Source organism: Hypomesus nipponensis, chromosome 1 (assembly GCF_054491055.1).
Source record: "Hypomesus nipponensis isolate SF chromosome 1, ASM5449105v1, whole genome shotgun sequence".
Taxonomy (NCBI): domain Eukaryota; kingdom Metazoa; phylum Chordata; class Actinopteri; order Osmeriformes; family Osmeridae; genus Hypomesus; species Hypomesus nipponensis.
Window position 1 is genome coordinate 7,881,044 of NC_140361.1, and position 20,914 is coordinate 7,901,957.

The following is a 20,914-nucleotide window of genomic DNA, read 5'->3' on the forward strand; positions in this document are numbered from 1 at the left end:
ACACACACACATACACACAAAGAAGGACAAATGGGTCAAATCCCAGACAAAGGGTCCTATCTTAATGTGACATCACAACATCTCTGCTAAAGCCAGTACTATCAAAGACTTTATAGCGAGAGAGAAATATGATCATGAATAAGACAATGGGGAAGAACAGAAGGAGATAGTGTTTTTTTGTCTTTAATGTCTGTCCAATGGCCTTGTTTCAAAGCTTGGCTTGGAGAGAGATAGAAAGATGGAGACATAAAGGGAGGAGAGGTGTCTGTGTGTGTATATATTGTGTTTACTTTATCTGCATCCAAACCTGTTGGACAGAAATTGTGTTTATTCTGTGTGTGTGTGTGCATGCAAGTGTATCTGAGTACAATCAACCAACACTATATTGTGTCCGTTCGGTAACAAAGAAGAGGATTGCAATTAGAAAAGCATAGAGAATCAGATTCAGAATTTGGTTTATTCACCATGTATGTTATACAAACACATAATTTACTGTGGCAGGGAGGTGCAAACAATAAACATATGCCGATCTTAAATTAAGTAAAAGTACAAACGTTTAACTATTTCGAAGAACTAAACAATCTAAGAATAAAACAATTTAACTATCAAATATACATAACAATAAGAATAAGAATGAGCAGCATGAGTGGTCAACATAGTGCAATCAGATACTGTTTAGTGGGTCTGTTTAGGAGGTCTGTCTGTTTCTTTCTGTTTGGCACAACCCTGCTTCTGTTTCCCTAAGCTGTGTATGCCTGTACACACACACACAAAGGACCACCCGTCAATAATGGCTGTTTCACAGAAAGTCTGCAAAAAGGGTAGAATTTCAAACCGTAATTGTGTAACTGCAATCTACAGCATTACTTGATTCTCTGGCCAGCTCTCAGATTCGACTCCATTCATGATCTAAAATTGAAACTAACAACTGTTCTTCAGAAAAGCAATTAGCTCCAGGTGGAGCTTTAGAGTCCATTTGGAGGACCATTTTACACCTCAGGATACAGGATGTAGCTTGAGGCTGAAGTCTGGTTAGTGTATGTATTGTGGGCCTCTGGAATGGTTGTTACAGTAGAGGCAGTACTGTGCTGCTGAAAGCTTATTTGTCTCTGTTATTTGGTCAATAGCCACCATGCCTTTTGACACTATCCAGTTGTGTTGAACCAGTAGCGAAGTGAAGCATGGTAATGCAAAGCTAACATTCTCAAGAGTCTCATAGGAATTCTCAGGCTCTTAGGAATTCAGTGGAATATAATCATTCAGTGTTCATAACTGGCGATATGGAGGGTGTATGTTGATCAAGCAGTTGCCATGACTCCGGGTGACATTCCTAGATCTTAACTGCAAACAAATGGCAGCAAGCTATATTGAGCATGACCTAAACTAAAATCTTTAGCATCTGCGGCTGCAGCTGCAGCTGTTTGATGTTTGTTTCAATGTAAGGATGGGGCTGTGGCACGTGCGTGAGTGTGACAGAACAAAATCGTCTGCTGGTGCACAAGTGTGGTTTTGTGTGTGATAGAGAAAATACATCTGCCTGTGAACAATTGTGTGTTTTGTGTGTGTGTGTGTGTGTGTGAGAGAGAAAAAGAGTGAGAGCAAATCTGCCTGTAAACAAGTGTGTTTTTTTTGTGTGTTCACATCTTTGCTAATGAAGTTCTCATCCCGGCGTTGGGCGGTTCTTGTGTTTGATCAGATGTTCAGCCCCCTGTGGCTTTGGCACGTTGTGCATGTTGATGTCGTCCGTTAGTGTGGGTATGTGAGTGGATGTGTGTGTTCTGCTAATGTGTGTGTTTTGGCAAAGACAGGAGTGCAATATACTTTATGTGTCTGAATCTTTTCCACACACACACAGCCATGATGGCATATTTCCATGTCTAACCGATTTATTCACATGCGTACTTGGGCTTTACTTTGTAAAGCAAACACCGTAATGGATGCTGAAGAATGGTTTTCTGGACTTGTTGACCTGTTCAGTCTGTTTCTCTCTTTTCTTCCAATTCAGCAAATGTCCTGATGATGCCTGTGCTCCTTTCTCTTCCTTTTTCTCTTTCTCTTCCACTCGCTCTCTTTCTCTATGTATCTCTCTCCTCCCCTTTACATCCCTACTCTTCTACTCTCTCCCCCCACCTCCTCTCGCTCCCTTTCCCTTTCTCAAAATCTCTGTCCTGTTTCCTTCCTCCATCTCCCTTCTGCTCTTGTGACTCTGTCACTTTCTTGCCATGCCTCTCTCTATATCTTCTCACCCTTTCCCCCTGGCTGTCTGCTTCTCGCCCCTTCCACACAGACACATTCCATATATGTATTCTGCATGCCTCTCCCCCGAACAGACCCCGATGGAAACTATGACCACGTTTGTGTCTCCATATCCTCAATATTAGCCATCTACACACATTCTTCTGTTTACCCTCTTTCCCATTTCTATCACTTTTGTGCTTTCACTCTCCTGTTTTTGTCCACAGTCTACTTCTCTGCCTCTTTGTGAGATGTGAGGATAATTCTCACTCCCTGTGTTAAACAGTGAATGATGCATACTCACTCTCTTGGTGCATGTGGTGATTGGCACATACTTTCATCAGAGGAACTTTCTCATCCCTCCATTCTTTGTCTCATCCATGATTCATGTGTCGTGTGTGTTTGTGTATGCATGTCACAACTTCATTGTCCTCTGTAATGACACACAAACCCGTTTGCACACACACACACACACACACACACACACACACACACACACACACACACATACAAACACACACACAAACACGCACACACATTGTAGTAAAAGAAAATCAGTGGAAATGTCAAGGTTAACCATAGACGGAAAGGTTTGTTCAGACTTCATTGTTATCCAACACAACAATTATTCCACTCCTTCCCTTACGCAATCAGTTTCCACGGTGCCCAAGGCACCCGCTATTTGACATCCCATAATGAACACCGGAGGCTCTGTCAGTCAACCAAGAGGGACCCATTCCCACTGTGAGGCACTCAGCTAAGCTTCATACTGGGAATGTATGGTTTCTCCATGCAAATGTCTGTGTGTGTGGGGGATGGGGCAGAGAAAAAGAGAGAGAGAGAGAGGGGGGGGATGGTCAAGGCAATGGAAATATGGACGTGCTTGTCTATTAGAGTACATACAGTACACACATACTTTGGCCACTCCCATGCAAACAGGAATTGTATATAACAGAGCACTACACATTACTGACTGACACACATGGTATAATTGGCCTCAAAGACGTGCATCCACACTGCCCTTTTCGTCTCTCTCTTTTCCAACTCCCTCGTTCTGTTCTAGTCCCTCACTGCCACCATCCCCCCTTCCTTTCCTCCCTCTTCACTTCTTTTCTCTGCTCTTCTGAGGAATGTTTTCAATGCTGCCACTTTCTGTAACACTGTGGTTGTTTCCTGCCTTACTATCCAATCTTTTTAGCACACTTCCCTGCCTGTTCTCTCTCTCTCTCTCTCTCTCTCTCTCTCTCTCTCTCTCTCTCTCTCTCTCTCTCTCTCTCTCTCTCTTTCTCTCACTCCCTCTCTCTCTCTCTCTCTCTTTCTCTCACTCTCTCTCTCTCTCTCTCTCTCTCTCTCTCTCTCTCTCTCTTTCTCTCACTCGCTCCCTCTCTCCCTCTCTCTCTCTGTCTCCATTTCTCAACTTCTTACATGTTTATAGTCTCTATAACAATGTCACATTGAATTGGTCATTATCCTCTCCCCCTGGGATATAGTTACTGTGTGTGTGTGTGTGCAGGATGTCTTGTCTCAGCTTCAATAATTCAAAAGTATTCTGCTACTGTGGCTGTTCATGTTTGTCCCGCACATCTGTGATACAGGAGATGGCTTGTGGGAAAGAAGGAGGAAGAAAAAAAGGGGCAGAAAGAGAGAGGTGGAACGGGAGAAAGAATGGAGAAAAACAGCCGTTCTGTAACTTTAATGCTTCACATGCATTCACTTCCTTTCATGTTATCCTTCAGTGGTTTTGAAACAGTCCCTTGCATTGCTTGTGACAGAACAGACCTCTGGGAAATGTAGGCACTATGAACAGGAACTTGGAGCCAAGAGGGTGTATGAAGACTAGAGGCCCTGACTGCTGTTGAGGCAATGGCCCCCTGGGTAATGTAGGCATTGTTAGTTACATTGTGACCACTGGGTGTTGAAGGTGGTTAATAGGGCCTTATGTTGTAGTTGTTTGTGATGTCAGACTTCCTTGTGTCATGTAGGTTTTGACCAAAAATTTCCTCATTTTGCAGTGCATCTGCAATACATCATTCTAATCTAAACCAAGTAAAATCTTGTGTATGTACATTATGGTTAGTGTAATATCCTTAGGTCAGTTGTTCTCATGGCATTTCAGTTTTCAGTACCATGGACAGCTCCAGTCTCTGGCGTGTGTATGTGTAGTTCTCAATGATGGTGTGGAAGCTACCTACCTGTGCTGTATGTTGTTTAAGAGTCACCCCTTCTCTCCTGCTGTCCTCCCTCTCCCTCTCTCTGTCATCTGACCTGTTCGCTCGACAGGCACCCCCCCCCCCCCCCACCCCCCCCTCCTGACTGTTCAGCTGTCACCATTGTCGCGGAAAAAGCAGACTGGCTGGACGTCCAGGCACTGGCCGACCTTCAAACCCTCCACTTAACTGACAGATCGAAGCAAGGGAGAGAGAGATGGGGGGAGGGGGGTGAGAGAGAGAGAGGGATTGGGGCGGGATGGAGGAAGAGAGAGATAGAGAGAAGAAGAAAGACAGAGTAAGAAAACGAGAGGGAAAGAGTAGAAATAAATAGTGCGAGGGAGGGAGGATGGGCAAGTGATAGTAGTGGGACAGGAAGAGAGAGAGTAAGAGGGTGGACGAGAGAGCACATTAGAGAGAGAGAGAGACAGAGAGAGAGAGAGAGAGAGAGAGAGAGAGAGAGAGAGAGAGAGAGAGAGAGAGAGAGAGAGAGAGAGAGAGAGAGAGAGCAGAGACATGGCAGTGTGATATCTCAAACAGATGGGCTGAGATCTGGTGTGTGCCATTGAAATGAATTTAATTTAATATTATGCACACATCATGGTGTCAAGGACAAACCCAGTACAGTGTAGTTTACACCCACTGTCCCGTAACCTGCATTCACCCTTCTCCACCTCAGTGTACCATCAATTCTGTTAAAAAATAGATTGAAATACTAATCAAGAAGCAGAATGAGAGACTACAGATTTTGATAAATGATTGGGGAAGGATCAGTTGGTATCTTTTCAAAGTCTGTGTGTTGTTTGAAGGTCAGTGTGTTGATTCCTATCAGAAAGAGAAAGACGCGAAACGTGGCAGCACAGATGGTGATACAGAATATAATAACATACACCAGTAACTTGTGTTAACTTGTGTTGTGTGTTAACGCCAGCCAGACATGTGTGATGTTAAATGGTCCTGAGTTGCTTTGTATTACTGGAGGTGTGTGTGTGTGTATCTGTGATTACCACAGGCAGGGACAGGCAACCTTCACAGGTGCAAACAGCCAGAGTGATGGATCCCCCCGCTCCCCCCCCCCCCTTCCCTCTGTCTGTCTATCACTCTCGTTTATGCTCCCCCGTTTCTCCACCTTCCCCCATGCTGCTCTTTATCCCTCGTGTCACGCCACCCTCCACCCTCTCTCTGTTTCTCTCTCCCTCTGGCCACCCTTACCTCCCTTTCTCCCCTTCTCTCCTTTCTCTTCCGCCCCCCACCCCTGTCTCTTTCTCTCTTTGCCGCCCTCCTCCCAGCTGGATTCTGTGATGGTAATGACATGAGCTGATCCTCCCCCGGTCTGCCAAGGCGCTGATCGTCCGTCTGTCAGTCCCTTCGCTGAGCTGGTTCAGGCACAGTGCTGATTATCCAGTGCGGAGGTTCTGTAGACCACTGATCTTTCTTTCTTTGTGTGTGTGTGTGTGTGTGTGTGTAGTTAGCACTCCCCCTCCGTTTTGCTCTGTTTAACTATTGATTAGAGGCCCCAGCTCTTGTCCGCAGGGCTCATTTTTTGTCCTGTCTGTCTGTCTGTCTGTAATGGCTGCCTGGCTGACTGTCCAAGCGGATTGCATGCAGACTCAAACACACGTTGCAAGACCAGCAGAGAGCCAGCTTCAGGAACACAACAGTTCACTGCTTAGAACCTGCTTCTCTGGGGTTCTCCTCCCGTGGTTCTTCTGCAGTTGTGATCTCTGCTGTACTGTATCATCCTGTCCGCCTGTATATCCCTGTTTCCAGCTCAGCGTCTCAGGCCCCTCTGCTGAGAGTCATTAAGATGGCGGCTCTACTTGAGTGTAGAGGATGTTTTTCAGGCAGGAATGGAGAATTCTGAGACTGTCACAGAGCTGCCAGAGGCCTGGATCCTTAGTTCTGGGAAATGTGTGTGGGTCCGCGTGTGGGTGAGGGTGCGTGTGTGTGTGTGTGTGTGTGTGTAAGACAGAATAAGCCTGTGAGACTGTGCATGTGAGACTGTGCATGTGAGCTGGCCAGGGAGGGTTCAGTGGAGGAGGATGGGGAGAGGTGGAGGTGGAAGGAGAGAGTGAGCCTTTTCAAAGAGGACGGAATTATTATGTCTCTTTAATACACAGGTATGGTTTGTGTGTGATTTTAAAGTGTGTGTTTATAGTGTGTTGCTTAGGCAAACTTAGGCAAGCTGTAATTATGTATATATATATATATATATATATAATATAATTACAACATAATTATTTATATATATAAGGGATAGAGAATTTAATTGGTTTCCTGTAATTGTGCTCTGTACTTCAAACCCTGACTGCTGTGTGTGTTTCCTTGTGTCTTTGTGTGTGTCGTGTATGGTCACCACGTGTTCATCTAACAATGAGTGTCCTGGATCCTCATAATGCGGGTGTGTTTTCTGTGGATTGTAGCTCCATTGTAATGTGCTCGTCTCAAAGAGAATGGAGGATGCAGAGAGTGTGCGGGAGTCATGTGTTTGTGTGTGTGAACATGTGTGTGTGCACGTTCAATTATTCAGTAACAATGCAATAAGTACATCGATGACACACATATAGAATGGTTTAATGACATTACTGAATATTCTTGGGGTGGTGTTGAAACACTGTAGTACCATTACAAAACACACACACACACACACACACACACACACACGCAAACACACACACACACACAATCCCATCCCATCAGGAACACTCTTCTGCTCTTTTCTGTTTGTTGGTGAAGTTCCATACCTTGAGGGGTAAAACACTTCTGCACTGACTGTGCACAATATCTCTTTTTTTCTGTGTCCTCTCTGTCTCCCTCTGCACAAGGATGAGTGTGTGTGTGTCTGTCTACATGTATGTGTGTGTGTGTGTGTGTGTGTGTGTGTGTGTGTGTGTGTGTGGAGCTGACAATGCAGATGGTAGCTTCAGAGAGGTGTTAGAGTGGAGGGTTTGCCACTGTGGTGTGAGACGACTCGATGGAGATCAAATATTTAAAGGGACGGTAGCGCTGCATCACTGCTACTCTAGTCTGGCACTGGGCAAGGCACATACACACACACACACACACACACACACACACACACACACACACACACACACACACACACACACACACACACACACACACACAGACACACACACACACACACAGACAGACAGACAGACAGTGGAGCAGAGGTAAAGTCTATCCTTCACAGCAGTCCTTGCCCTGGGTGTTGGAGGACTGGGGGAGAAGATTGCTCTGCAGCAGTGAATTCCCCCACTCACCTGTCAATAAAACACTGGTACAAATATAAATGTACAAGCACACACACGCTCAAAGAAATCATGGACCGAGATAGAAGATGGGTTACAGTTTATAGTGTTGGTTTTCTCTGTATGCATAATATAAGTGTATGTATGTAAGTGTGGTTGTGTGCATGTGTGTGTTCATGTTAGAGTGCATGTGTGTATGTTAGTGACTGATAGAGAATGTCAGTGCAACCCAATGTGGACAAAATACAGTATTTTTCTCACCATCTGTACATTAATGTTCTTCTCATCTATTAACTTTGCACCTCAAAGAATGGTGTCGATTTGTGTGTGTGTGTAATAAAAGATGAACTTGTTTGAAGCCACGGTGCAGAGACTGGTTAGGAGCTCTGAATATTCTGGCTTCTCTGCTCAAAACAGATGGATCAGCACACACACACACACACACACACGCACACACACACACACACGCACACACACACACACACGCACACACACACACACACACACACACGCACACGCACACGCACACGCACACACACACACATACACGCACACACACACACGCACACACACACGCACACACACACACACACACACACACACACACACATGCACACACACACACGCACACACTGTCAGCTCCAGGCTGTGACTGGTTTGTGAATCTCTTCATCAGCTAGCAGCCCGGCAGGGAGATCAAAGGGCTCGTTCTGAGTTCCGAACCCATCCCCACGGATACGCCGACCCGTCGTCATGCAGATGTGGGCGTTGGTTTGCAGCTTTTCCTCTCCCCCTCTCAGACTCCTCTGAGACTGCTGAGCTCGGAATTTAAGCCGTCAATCAATCCCTAATGAGCCACGCCCTCAGTGCCCCTGCTCCTTGTAACAAACCTCACCCAACCTCCGCTTTTTTCTGCACCTGCCCTCCCCTCCCTTCCCTCCCCTCCTGCCTTCTCATCTCCTCCTTTCCACTGTGAAGGACACATGAATGAAGAAGCAGCATTGGCTAAGTCAGACAGGGTTGCTAGCAGAGCGCCCTGCGGTAACTAAATAGTTCAGTCATCCGTCAGTCAAATAGATTGGCCTTGGAAACTCTGGCGTGGAAGTTTGACTTTATTCGGACTGAGTTTGTAGTGTGGTGTGAGAGAGAGACCAAGAGACAAAGAGTCGGTTTGAGAGAGAGACATTGCATGACAGACAAATTGTGTGTGTGTGAGAAATAGAGAGAAAGAGAGAGTGCTTTGAAACTCTGTTGTTAGATTTTCATCAACCCTATAGATTTTCTTTAGGAGGCACCATTTGGCCCATGTCTGGGGTCAGTTAGTCCAGGCCCTTTTATTGAGCTAAAGAAATGTAGGAGGAGGAGGACACCCCCCAACACACACACACACACACAAGCAGACACACGCACACACTGTTCTAAATGATCTCTCCTTGATTGGTTGTTGCAATGATTAACAACAGCAACATCTCTCACAGTGATCACATGTACCCTCACACAAACACAAACACACACACAATCAATCATGCACAAACACAACGCACACTAGACAACTTAGTCACATATTTCTTCCCTTCAGCCCTCACACAGACATTGAAAGGGAGCGGTCAAGCAATGTTGAATATGTTCCACTCTGCCTGTGTTACAGAGAGTTTGAGTGTGGATGTGTGTGTGTGCTTTTGTGTGAGAAAATGCAGTGTAATGCAAACAGTATGTGTCACCAGAACTACAACAAACACACTGTTTACCACTTAGTTGTGTGAAGGAGCTTAGGGATTTTGTTAGTCACATTTCAGCTTGACATTTATCAGAGCCATAATTCCGCTCCATGTGTCTGGCCTTGCAATGGGACGTTTCACATCCTGTGTAACAGGAAATCCATCACCCTGCCGCCACAACCCCAGGGTCACCCACAACAACTGGGTGGGCGGGGCAGTCACTGGTGTGCCCCCCCCCCCCCCTTACAGACACACACACCCCACCCTCAACCTCCAGGTAGCCATTCTCCAATTTGATTGATGGATGGCGCCAGCGAATCAGAGAACAGCTGCTCTGCTGCAATTGAATCATTGGTTGATTTACGGGGTGTCAGTCTAAAGGAGACTAGGCTCGTGATTATTCTAAAATTGAAATTTCATAACATTTTCTCAATTGAATTATTTAGATTTGTTGTGTACAGCTGATGTATCGTTTGTATTTCATACACACACACACCAATACCTCTGTCCTCCTTGTCAAGTTTAATAAGGTCAGATACTTTGGGTCTGGGACACTCAGTCTGAATACAGGATGGAGAGAGAAAAGAGACAGCAGAGAAGAGAGCAGAGGAGAGAAGAGAGGGGGAGGAAGAGGAGGAGGAGGAGGAGGAGGAGGAGGAGGAGGAGAGGAGGAACAGAGGAGGGAGGGAGAGTGAGTACAGCTAGGGTACATGTTCCACACTCAGTTGTAAAGCTGGGATAGTTTATGCTGCAGTGGAGATGACAGAAGTCAAGTTAGTCACTGTCTCCAGCTGTGTGTTTGTGTGTTTGTGTGTGTGTGTGTATGCATGGATATAGACATGTTGTTTTGAAACAATCAATAATGCAGTCTGTGAATGTTTGGATTCATATGGCATAATCAATAACATGAATGAACACACACTCACACACACATAAATGTGTGCACACAGACATGACCCAGAGACACACAGTCTCAACAGACACACACGCACACAGTTTTTGATTAGCTGTGTATTTTCTTCTTGCTGGCTGCCACTCAGAGAAGTGGGGTGTTTTTCCCTTTCTCTCTCTAGCTCGCTGGACCCTGTCTTTGATTGGCTGGACCTTTTCATGGTCGTACATGCCCTGTGACCTGGTTCCCACGGTACCCTCGAAGAGGTGGCCGACATTCTCGAAAGAAACTCACCTTATCGATCTACCTCTCCTTCTGTTCCTCCTCATTCTTACTCCTTCAAAGTGTCTGAGAGATGACGAAGGTTGACCTGGCACTGTGGTCTATAGTGTGTGTTTGTGTGTGTGTGTGTGTGTGTGTGTATGTCTGAGGCTATATATAGGCTGCTTTGTGTGCTGGAGGGAGGATTGTAGACAGGCGCAGAATTGAGAGGAAAAGAGAGGAGGAGTTGGAGAGGAAGGTCAAAAAAGAAAGAAGGGAAGTGTAAGGAAGAGTGACCAGGGATGGCAGGGTAGCTGGAAGTGAGGGGGAAAATGAATTTAAAAATGGATGGAGAGGAGGAGAAGTGGAAAATTAGGAGAGATGATGTGAGAGTGGGAGCAGGGTAGATGACTTTGGAATGTGGATGAGATGGGGATGTGAGGATGAGTGGGGAAAGAAGAAGATGAGAGGAAATAATGTAGAGTTGCAGCAGTGAGACAGGCCAAACCTTAGCGGTTGACCTAAAAGCCCCACAGAGTATTGTGTGTGTGTTTGTGTGTGTGTGAAAGAGAGAGAGAGAGAGAGAGAGAGAGAGAGAGAGAGAGTGAGAGAGAGAGAGGAATAGAATAGAATATACTACGCACCAGCTTGCAATTCTCCTCCTGCAGCAGAAACAAACCTGACTTATCAGAGGGTGCTACATGGTCTATAGTCTACGCACAAATAGTGTGTGTGTGTACCTCTGCTCAGTTCTCTCTCTCTGATGAAGGAAGGTACATCAAAGTAGACCCCTCTGGTCCCACCACTGCTGGAGGTCCTTTCTGCTTATGCTGTGTGTTTATGTGTAAGTGTAAGTGTATGTGTGTGTGTGTGTGTGTACACACCCGCTAACAGCTTGTCTCTCTGATTAGTTGTGTGTAAGTTCATGGCCTAACAATTTATTTTCTGTTTTTCTTCCATGTCTGCTTTAACCCATTCGCCAACATTTCACAGGTAAGTCCTCTCACTTTCTTTCCACAAATCAAACCTCTCTGACTTATTTAGTATGAACCATGTTTCTTATTTAGTTTTTAATAATAATAACAAGCATTCCATAAAGTATATAGTGTTCAGTAGAAAACTGCAAGGTTGAACACAGTCTTTAATATATGAAGTGTGTGAAAGCCTCTGGAATTGTCGGTTTGAAGTGCTGTGCCACTGGGCTAAACACTGTGACACTCAAACTCATCTTCTGTGCATCGTCTTTAACCGTGTTAGCAGCAAACACAAGCTCAGTTAACAGCAGCTGCTCGCTGTGAGATCAGGCCGGTCGCTGTTAGAGTTAGGACTTAACCCAGGAAGCTGCTACTGTAGTTAACTTGGTTACTGGTGTGTCATGACTTGGCTACTGTTTACTTGCATTCACGGTTATTACTAGCTATGTTTTTTAGATCATTTGTATGCCGCTGGGTTTCACCAGTCTGGGCCTTGATGTGTACCCTTACCGGGTGCAAACGTTACAGGTTTCATTTGTCGAAACTTCTGTCCCATAACGTTGACCCATATTCTTACAAATTCCACTGCTGTTCCCTGGTGCTTTCATTTTCAGAAATTCTTAGACTTAACCCTTGAAAGAGATGATGAATAGCGCCATCTTCTCCCGAGATAAAGCTCACATGCTGCTGCTCTAGATACACACACACACACGCACAAACACTGACAGTGTGTTGCAGACAGTAAAGCCTTGATGTGCATTGTACAGAGCCTGTTATCACAGACACGTCCGTAAGAGGGGAATTAAGGGATATTCCATTTGTCAGTGGGTGCAATGATTCCCTCAGCTTGAATAAATAGTTATAAAATCCGTGATCATTGCCAACAAAACCCCACTCTGTTAGTTACTAGGCTTCGAGAAACTGGCCTACTGCACTCAACAGGAGGCTAGGGCGTGAACCATCTTTAAGTCTTTCCTGAATGCAAATTATGTATGGACTGAAAGTGATGTGAATGAATTTCCAGCATTTGACATGTTTGCCCACATCTTGGGAATGGCCTGTGTGTTTAGCAGTGTCTCTGTGTCTTCTGCACTGGGCCTCACCACACCGGCAGACCGGCAGATAGGCAGACAGACAGGTCTGTCAGGAAGGTAGGCAGGCAGGCAGACAGGCAGGCAGGAGGTTAGACAGACGAACAGGCAGACAGACAGACAGACAGACAGACAGACAGACAGGCAGGCAGGCAGGCAGGCAGGCAGGCAGGCAGGCAGGCAGGCAGGCATGCAGGCAGACAGGCAGGAGGTTAGACAGACGAACAGGCATACAGTCAAAAATGTAGCCTGCCAGGCAGGTAGGATAATAGATCTCTGTGTCCTCATGATTACAGGTTGGGATGCTTGGCTGTGCTTGGGGGGGGTGACAAGCATCACCAATGAAACGTGAACAAGGGAGATGGAGGTGGAGGGTGGAGAGGGGGGGTGGTCGAGGTCAGATGCAAAAATAGAAGTAGCCAGTGACCTTGAGGTGTGCGTCATGTTCTCAATGATGATTTAGAGGAAAGAGAATGAGGGGAGGAAAGAAGAGAAAGCTAGAGAGAAAGAGGAAAGAGCGAGCGAGAGGAAGAGGAAAGAGCGAGAGAGCGAGAGGAAGAGGCGACCTTGAGGTATGTGTCATGCTCTTGATGATGATTTATCTGGAGAAAACAGCAAAGGAGGAAGAGAGAAGAGGGCCTACTCCAGGCTGTCCTCTTCCTAGAACAGGTTGCATCATCGCTGTGCAAGTAAAGAAAGAATCAGACAGGCGAGGTCTTCCCCTCTCCTCAATTGCTTTTTTGTGCTCCTTCCCCGATCCCTCCAGCTCTCACTCTCTGCTGTCTTTCCTCTCCACTCCTGTCTGGGAACATCCTTCTCTCTCCACTTTTTCTCCTCTCTTCCACTCTCTCAGCTGCAGTAACTCCTCTTTCTCTCCTCTATTTCCTCCTCTATTATCTCTCTCTTTTTCTCTCTTTCTGCCTCTCTCTTTCTGTGCAGAGGGTAATAGAATTTGACTGGGAAGCACAGAGTTGGAGCAGGATTTACTGCTAATAACCAAGGACAGGGTGTGACCTGTGGTGTGTATGTGTTTGAGTGTGTCTTGTGTAGACAAAGTCAGCTAAATGCTTCCGGCAAGATACCTAGATAATAGTTTACTGGATATATGTTTTTGAACCCTTGTACCCTTGCTCCATTTGTCACACACACGCACACATACACACACAAACCTTAACACACACAAATCCACACATATACACATGATTAGACACACACACACACACACTGCTTCACAGCTCAGGTTATTTTTTACCTCCATTCTCTGTGCACCCTCTCAAGTGGTGTCTTCTGGGAACTAATTGGGTACATAGTTATTATTGTGATTTTCCAGTTTCTCCGTGCAGCATGCACATCGACACGCACAAGCACATACACACACACACACACACACACACACAGTGAGGCACTGCGCTTTGTTCACCCAGAAAAGAAAGTGTCCCAGAAAACAAGGGCAACAGTTGTACTGCGTGTGCAGGCTGGTGTTCTCACTCTTTGTACCCACAATCCTCCCTTAGTAGACGTTTTTCCTCCGGGAGCTTCTTCATTCACACTGATCAGTTCACTTTCCTCACAGGCTTCCACAGCATTCTCTGTTACTCTGTGGCACCATCCCTAGAAACAGGAGATCACAGGTAGTGTCCGTGATGGAATGTTCTAGCTGCAGGACGCGAGGGCGGGAGATGTTCTAGGAGATGGACCGCCTCTTCAATGATCACTCCTTTTTCTCGTCTCCTCTTCCCCCTTTTCTTTGTCTTGCAGTTCTGCGCCCTTTCCATCTCACACACACATCTCACACAAACACACACACACAAACGGAAGGTTTCTGAATGGCTGTGTAATTGCATTAGAGAACTTATCACAGCCCGTTAAGAAAAGCTTAGTCAGGCATTTTAAGACAGTATGCACACACACGCACGCACACGCACAGCAGTTGGGCCTCTTTGTTCTAGTCTGGTAGGAACCCAGCTCCTCAGTGCAGCTCGACAAGCTGGGGGTCTTTGTCCTGCACACACAGTGTGCGCTGCCTCCCATGTGTCCGTCTGAAGTCTGCATCCACCCCTGTGTGCACGTCTGCGTGTGGAGGGGAGACACACTCTAATCCCCCTCTGTTGTGTCGCAATGCAAGCGGAATCAGGCCTCTTTATCCTGCCCCCGCTGTTGGCGTTAAACGGCAAACACGACACTTAACCGGCTTAACTTGTAAGACTCTGCGTTTTTTACCGGGAGGTGGGGGGTGTCAAGTTGCCTCCGGGCTGAAGAGTAGGTGAGGGAGGCGGTATGCTTCAGGGTGCCAACTGTCCCCGTGTGTGTCTGTGTGTGTGTTTGCACTTACGATGGTGTGTTGAAGAGTGGGCTCTTGTGTTAGGTGTTCATGTGCTACAAGTACCGTATGTGTAAAAAAACAAACAGTGGATGCCCTACTGTGTCTTTGTAAGTGTGTGCTTTGTTTGTGTGTAGGTTTGCGTAGGTTTGTGTCAGTGTGTGTCCACTGTCCACCTGTCCAACTGTGGTTCATTCTCCTCTCTGCGATGAGTGCATTGATAAGCAGCATAGAGATCATTAGCTGCTTGGCCTGGAGCCGACATCACAGTAGTCTGTTCTCCTGTGGAGAGTGTGTGTGTGTGTTTGTGTGTGCACTGTCAATGAGAGGGGTACTGTCCATTGGACATCTCGCAGGAGGCTGAAGTGTATGTGTTTGTGTGTGTGTGTGTACAAACCTCCCCACTTCTGTCTGTCTCTGTCTCCTTCCCATGTTTCCTTTGTCAGTTTACCGCCTTTTCCTCTCCTCCTTCCCCCTCCTCTCTGTCCTCTCCACCTCCCCCTTTCTCTTAGCAACAATGTATCTCTCTATAATGTTCCGTTTAGCCTGTCTGTCAGTCTCTCTGTCAGTCTCTCTGTCAGTCTCTCTGTCAGTCTCTCTGTCTGTCTGTCTGTCTGTCTGTCTCTCTTTCTCCTTTTCTGTCTTCCATTCGCAGCTGTGTTTTTGTGGGAGCCCACGGTTGTGCTTTTGATGAAGAAACAACACACACACACAGCGTTTTGTGTGCTGTTTGTGTGTGTGCCTGTGTGTGCGATGCCATCTGGGGTGTTGCCGTCATCCTGAGAGCTAAAGCAGCAGTGGTTGATTGATCGCCGCTTCTGTCAAGAGCACTTCAGACAAATTATAACTCCCCTACTCTGGCAAACACACAGAAACACATACACTTTCAGACACACACGTACACGTGTACGGGGGCAAACACACACACACCATTAAAAGTGGGCTTGGTTACCTTACTGTAAGCCCCCCTGGAAACGTTTGTTTTTGTCAGTCTCCCACCTACTACCTGCTTGTCAACCTCCCTCCATCCTTCCCTCAGTCAGTCCTTCTTCCATCCTCCTTACAGTCTTCTCACACACAGATAAAACTCTAACAAACTCAAATACACACACACAACACACACACACACTCATCGCTAGCAGGTTTAACTACCACCTGTCATACCGAGATGTCCTAACCTGCATGCCACCTCTATAACTACCTCTGTATTTCTTCCCTCCTCCTACCTCCCTCCTCCTGTGCTCCCTGCCATAATAACCCTTCCAAAGCACATACACATTCTCAGTCGCATTTTTTCTTTCTCACATTTTCTCTCTCTCTCTCTCTCTCTCTCTCTCTCTCTCTCTCTCTCGTCTCTTTCTCTCTAGTTCTGACAAATCACTATTCATGGGACATACACACACACACACACACAGATTCACAGAAATGGACAAACACACACAACAATTTCAGTGTCCTTCCCTCCTCGTCGACCTGTGATTGGCGGGACTGTAACCTGGCACCCTCTGGGCACATCAACAGACAGACAGAATAGAAGATCAAATTCCCCTTTCAATGCCCAACACAATTACTGCTACGTTTAATATTTGCATTTTGATGAGCCTTTCTGTCAAGTTTTACGATGATGAAGTCGATTAGTATCCCCATAATTGTTAGCAGCGATGGTGATGATGATTGTGTTTGTGATTACTCTGCTTATTGACGGAGTCCTGTCTCAGATTAGGATATATTGCTGGGCGCACTCTCCTTCTGCCATAATTAACCATCCAGACGGGGGAGGTGTGTGTTGGGGGGAGGGGAGCCAAGGCTGAGCTGGGATGATACTTGAGGGGGGGGGGGGGGGCAGGGGGAGGTAGGGAAGGAGTGAGAAAGGTAGGGAGGGAGGGTGTAAGAGAGAGAGAGAGAGAGAGAGAGAGAGAGAGAGAGAGAGAGAGAGAGAGAGAGAGAGAGAGAGAGAGGGGCTGTATGCTGGGGCAGAGAGAATGTGAGGGAGGGACACAATGTAATAGGAAGGGAGAAAAGTGAGGAGTGTATGTACTGGCTGGGTGGGGTGCTAGTACATGTGTGTGTGTGTGTGGTACAAGAGCCAAGCTGCAAGTGACATTAAATGAATATGAGCAGCAGTCTAATGAGGGGAGCAGGAAGAAGATGAGAATGAAAATGGAGGACTGAATGGCAAGTCATTTCAACAGCAGCGAGGTTTGCTAGACAATACATGCATTATCCAAGACACCCACACCCACAGACACTCACACATAGAGCGAATAAGAGCCCCCCCGCACACACACGCACACACACACATATAGGGTGAGTTAGGCACACACACGCACTCATTACATTCCCACTCCCTTTAACCTCCGATGTAAGCGGCTTGTAAAGAAGATTTATCATTGCTGCCTAAGATGCCACTGTTTCTGTTGGTGTGTATTGACTGAAATAGGAGATATATACTTGGAATGAACATTGATTTCTCTCTTTCCTGCCCAGAAAGTTAATTTAACAACAAAATATTTGTTTTCGTTTTTATTTGTACTTTTCATATTAGAGAATGCTGACTCTTGTGTGTTTTCTCTCATCTCTCCTACGCACACACATGCTCCACCTCCACACATGCTCCTGCACGCACAAACGCTCTTGTACACACACAACATGCTTCTTCCGACATACATACACACGTTCCTGCACACGCTCACGGCTCACACACACACACACACACACACACACACACACACACACACCCACACACTTCTACACCTTGCTCTAGCACACACAAATGCTCCTGCGTCACACATGCTCCTGCCAACACACGCACACGCACGTTAATGCACACACGTGCACACACACTCAGACGCATGCTGCTTCTAACACATACATACACACACTTCTGCCCACACATACACACATGCATACTGCAGGCTAATTGGTTTAGCATTCGCCGCATGGCACAGCCTCTCTAATGTATTTACGTGCAGTTTTTAATCTCTTGCTTTGCATAATTTACCATCATACTCATTACCCTACTGCAGAGAATGAGGAGGGTGGGAGGGAGGGAGGGGGCAGGGGAGGGGTCTGGAGGGGAGGGGAGGGGTGGAGAGGGGAGGTGAGGGGAGAGAAGCAGTGGTAAGAGGAGAGCTGGGTAGGTAGTGGATTAAACACCTATACTAATTTATGTGGTAGAATAGAAAACAGATCTTCTTCAGTATACACCAGTCATGCTCTCCATTTCAAAACCAACACTCCATGAATGGCTGTTGTGTGTCTAAATAGATGTAAATGAGGACAGTGGTAGTTCACTGTTGTTTCTTGTGACGGTTGTCAAGGCAATAGGGCGTCTGTCACCCAGATACAATAGCTAGTGGTGATGGGGAACAAGGCTAACTCTCTGCAAGAGGAGACAACTCCACAACTGGAAGGAAGAAAATAATTGTGTCGAGATAAAAGCAATGTACAAAAGAAGAAAACAACTTTTTCTAAACACTTCCCTGAACGTGCCTATCCAAACTCGTTCTCCATTGACATATTTAAGAGGCAGAGAAAGAGATGGAGAGATAGAGGGGGGGTGACAAAGAAAGAGGGAGCTATTGAGAAAGAAAGGGGATGAAAGGGAGATAGAGATAAGAGAGAAGCACAGCAAAGAGAAGAGCAGTTTGTATGGATGTGTGAGTTTATGGCCAGGCTGCTCTCTGGGAAGATGGCAGTTTTGAAACACTAGAAAGAACCAGTGGAGGAGGAAGTGGAGCATGGAAGAGAGGAAGCGGTGTGAACGGCCATGGATGGATGTCATGTCTCCTCAACACGGGGAATCATCTGAGAGGGATCCACTCTGGAGGGATTCCAGATTCCGACACAGGAATGAAGTAGATCCAGATCTGGATCCAGTTCTGAGAATTCCAGTTCCAGACACAGTGCTTGAGACTAGCCGCAGCAACAGCACTTGTCCGCTCATGCATTCTCTTCCTGTTCGATATGCCATGTTAAATCTTAAGAACTCTAAGTTTCAGATTGTTCTATAAAGCCCTTCAATAGCAATTCAATTCCATTATGAAACCACTCATGGATTTGTGCCTTCTGGATGTAACTGGGCATAGGCTCTATGTGTGGGTTGGCCTCTGAATAAGCAGGAATGATCCAGAGAGAGGAGAAGGAGGCTAGACTGCCATTCCCTTTAGGGACAGCTAATTGACGAAGTGTTGCTCTTGACAACTGGGAGAGGCTTCGAGTGTTCTCTGCTCTGAAGATGCGGAACAGTTGCAAGAGTGATGAGGTCCTAGAATTCACTAGAACCTTAATGAGATGCAGCCGTTGGTGAGTTTGTTGACAGAGTGTTCGTTCCCAACGGATGTTGTTGATCCACTGTTGTTTATGCAGAGCAGTTCTCCCCATCTCCCCAGGGGGTCACATGGAAGGCGAGTGAGTTGAGGGCCCGGCTTAAGGAAATGTCAACAACCTGGTCCCACATCGACTACCCACAGCTTGTATCACTTTGGCGATGGCGAGAGGATTGTTTGTGTGCTGAAGAGGCTTTAGGTGCGTGACGGGGTGCATTGTGGGATTTATTTAAGGCTGTGCGAGTCGGTCAGATGGGAAAAGTAATTGGAACTCCACATACTTAAAAAGTAATAACTTTGAGAAGTGCTTCAAAGCATGTAAACTCGTACTTACAACTCATTAATGGCCTGAGTACTCCATTCTGTGCTTATGTTTGGAATTGAGGCTTTATACAGCAATGATGCATGATAATCAAAGGCTTTTCTGGTATACAGTTCGGTTGTCTCATATTGATGATGCGTCTAAATTGTAGCTTTTCTGCTGTACTCTAAATCCAGAACCCCCTCTCTCTATAGAAGCTGATATTCCATAGGTCCAGAGTAGACTAGACTTAAGACAGTGGCCCTTCTACTGCCTCCAGCAACACAATGGGACAATGCCGTAAAACCTTCTGTAGTCTCTGATATCACAATGGGATAGGCTTTCCCATGGCAACTGTAACCATGGCTGGTCCCATGGGGAACTTGCCTTGCATCCGCGGGTGAAGCCATGCCCTTGTCCTCCAATCAGAGCCCAGGGAGACTGGTGGGAGGGGCCTAGTCCCAAGAGTTCCTATTATGAACCTGGCAGTTTGTTTGTTCAGAGAGAGAGAGAGAAAGAGAGAGACAGACAGAGAGACAGACCTAGACAGAGACTGAGAAAGAGGCCTGTTGAGGAGGCAATACTAGTGTTGTGGCTCAGAGTAGAGCTAAAGGTGTGCTCTCCCCAGGAGTGTTGCTGAGGCTAAATCTGTGGCTCACTCCGTCTCACCCTCTGCTTCTTCACCCAGAGTTTCTTTGTGTATGAACTCTCTAAGGTCTTCTCTCTACTGGCTGTAAACTCAATCGATAGACAGAGACAGAAAGGGAAAGAGAGTGTGTATTTGTGTGTATGTGTGTGTTTGCTTACAGGGCAGTCTGGAAGATCACCTCGGAGGAGCCTGTAAGGCTGTGGTTTTATGAGCTAATTACTGCAAGGCTGCTATCCTGTGAGCTGTTCACATGTTTCACCTCCAGCAAAGTGGGGAGGGACGGAGAGAGCAAGGAAATGGAGGCAGAAAGGGATGGAGGGAGAGAAAGATTTGGGGGGGGAGAGAGAGGTATGGAGAGAGTTGGAAGGAGAAAGAGAGAGAGTGTGTCTAGGAGCCACTGTGTCTACAGGGTTGCTGTTCTATGGATCAGCAAGAGACTGTGTGGGTCATCAATAACCAATGGGGTCATTAGCTGATCAATACTGAGGCCTAGTGAGAGGACACAATGACAGCTGAGGGCCCTGAGGCTCCGAGCTGGGGCTGGAGGCTGGATGACGTAGGGTAGAGGCTGGAGGCTAAATAATAGAGGCTGATAGCTAATAGATACATCTAGCTGGATGCTAGAGGCTGGAATATATAATAAGGCCTCAAAGCTAGAGGAGAGACTCTTGAGACTAGAAGCTG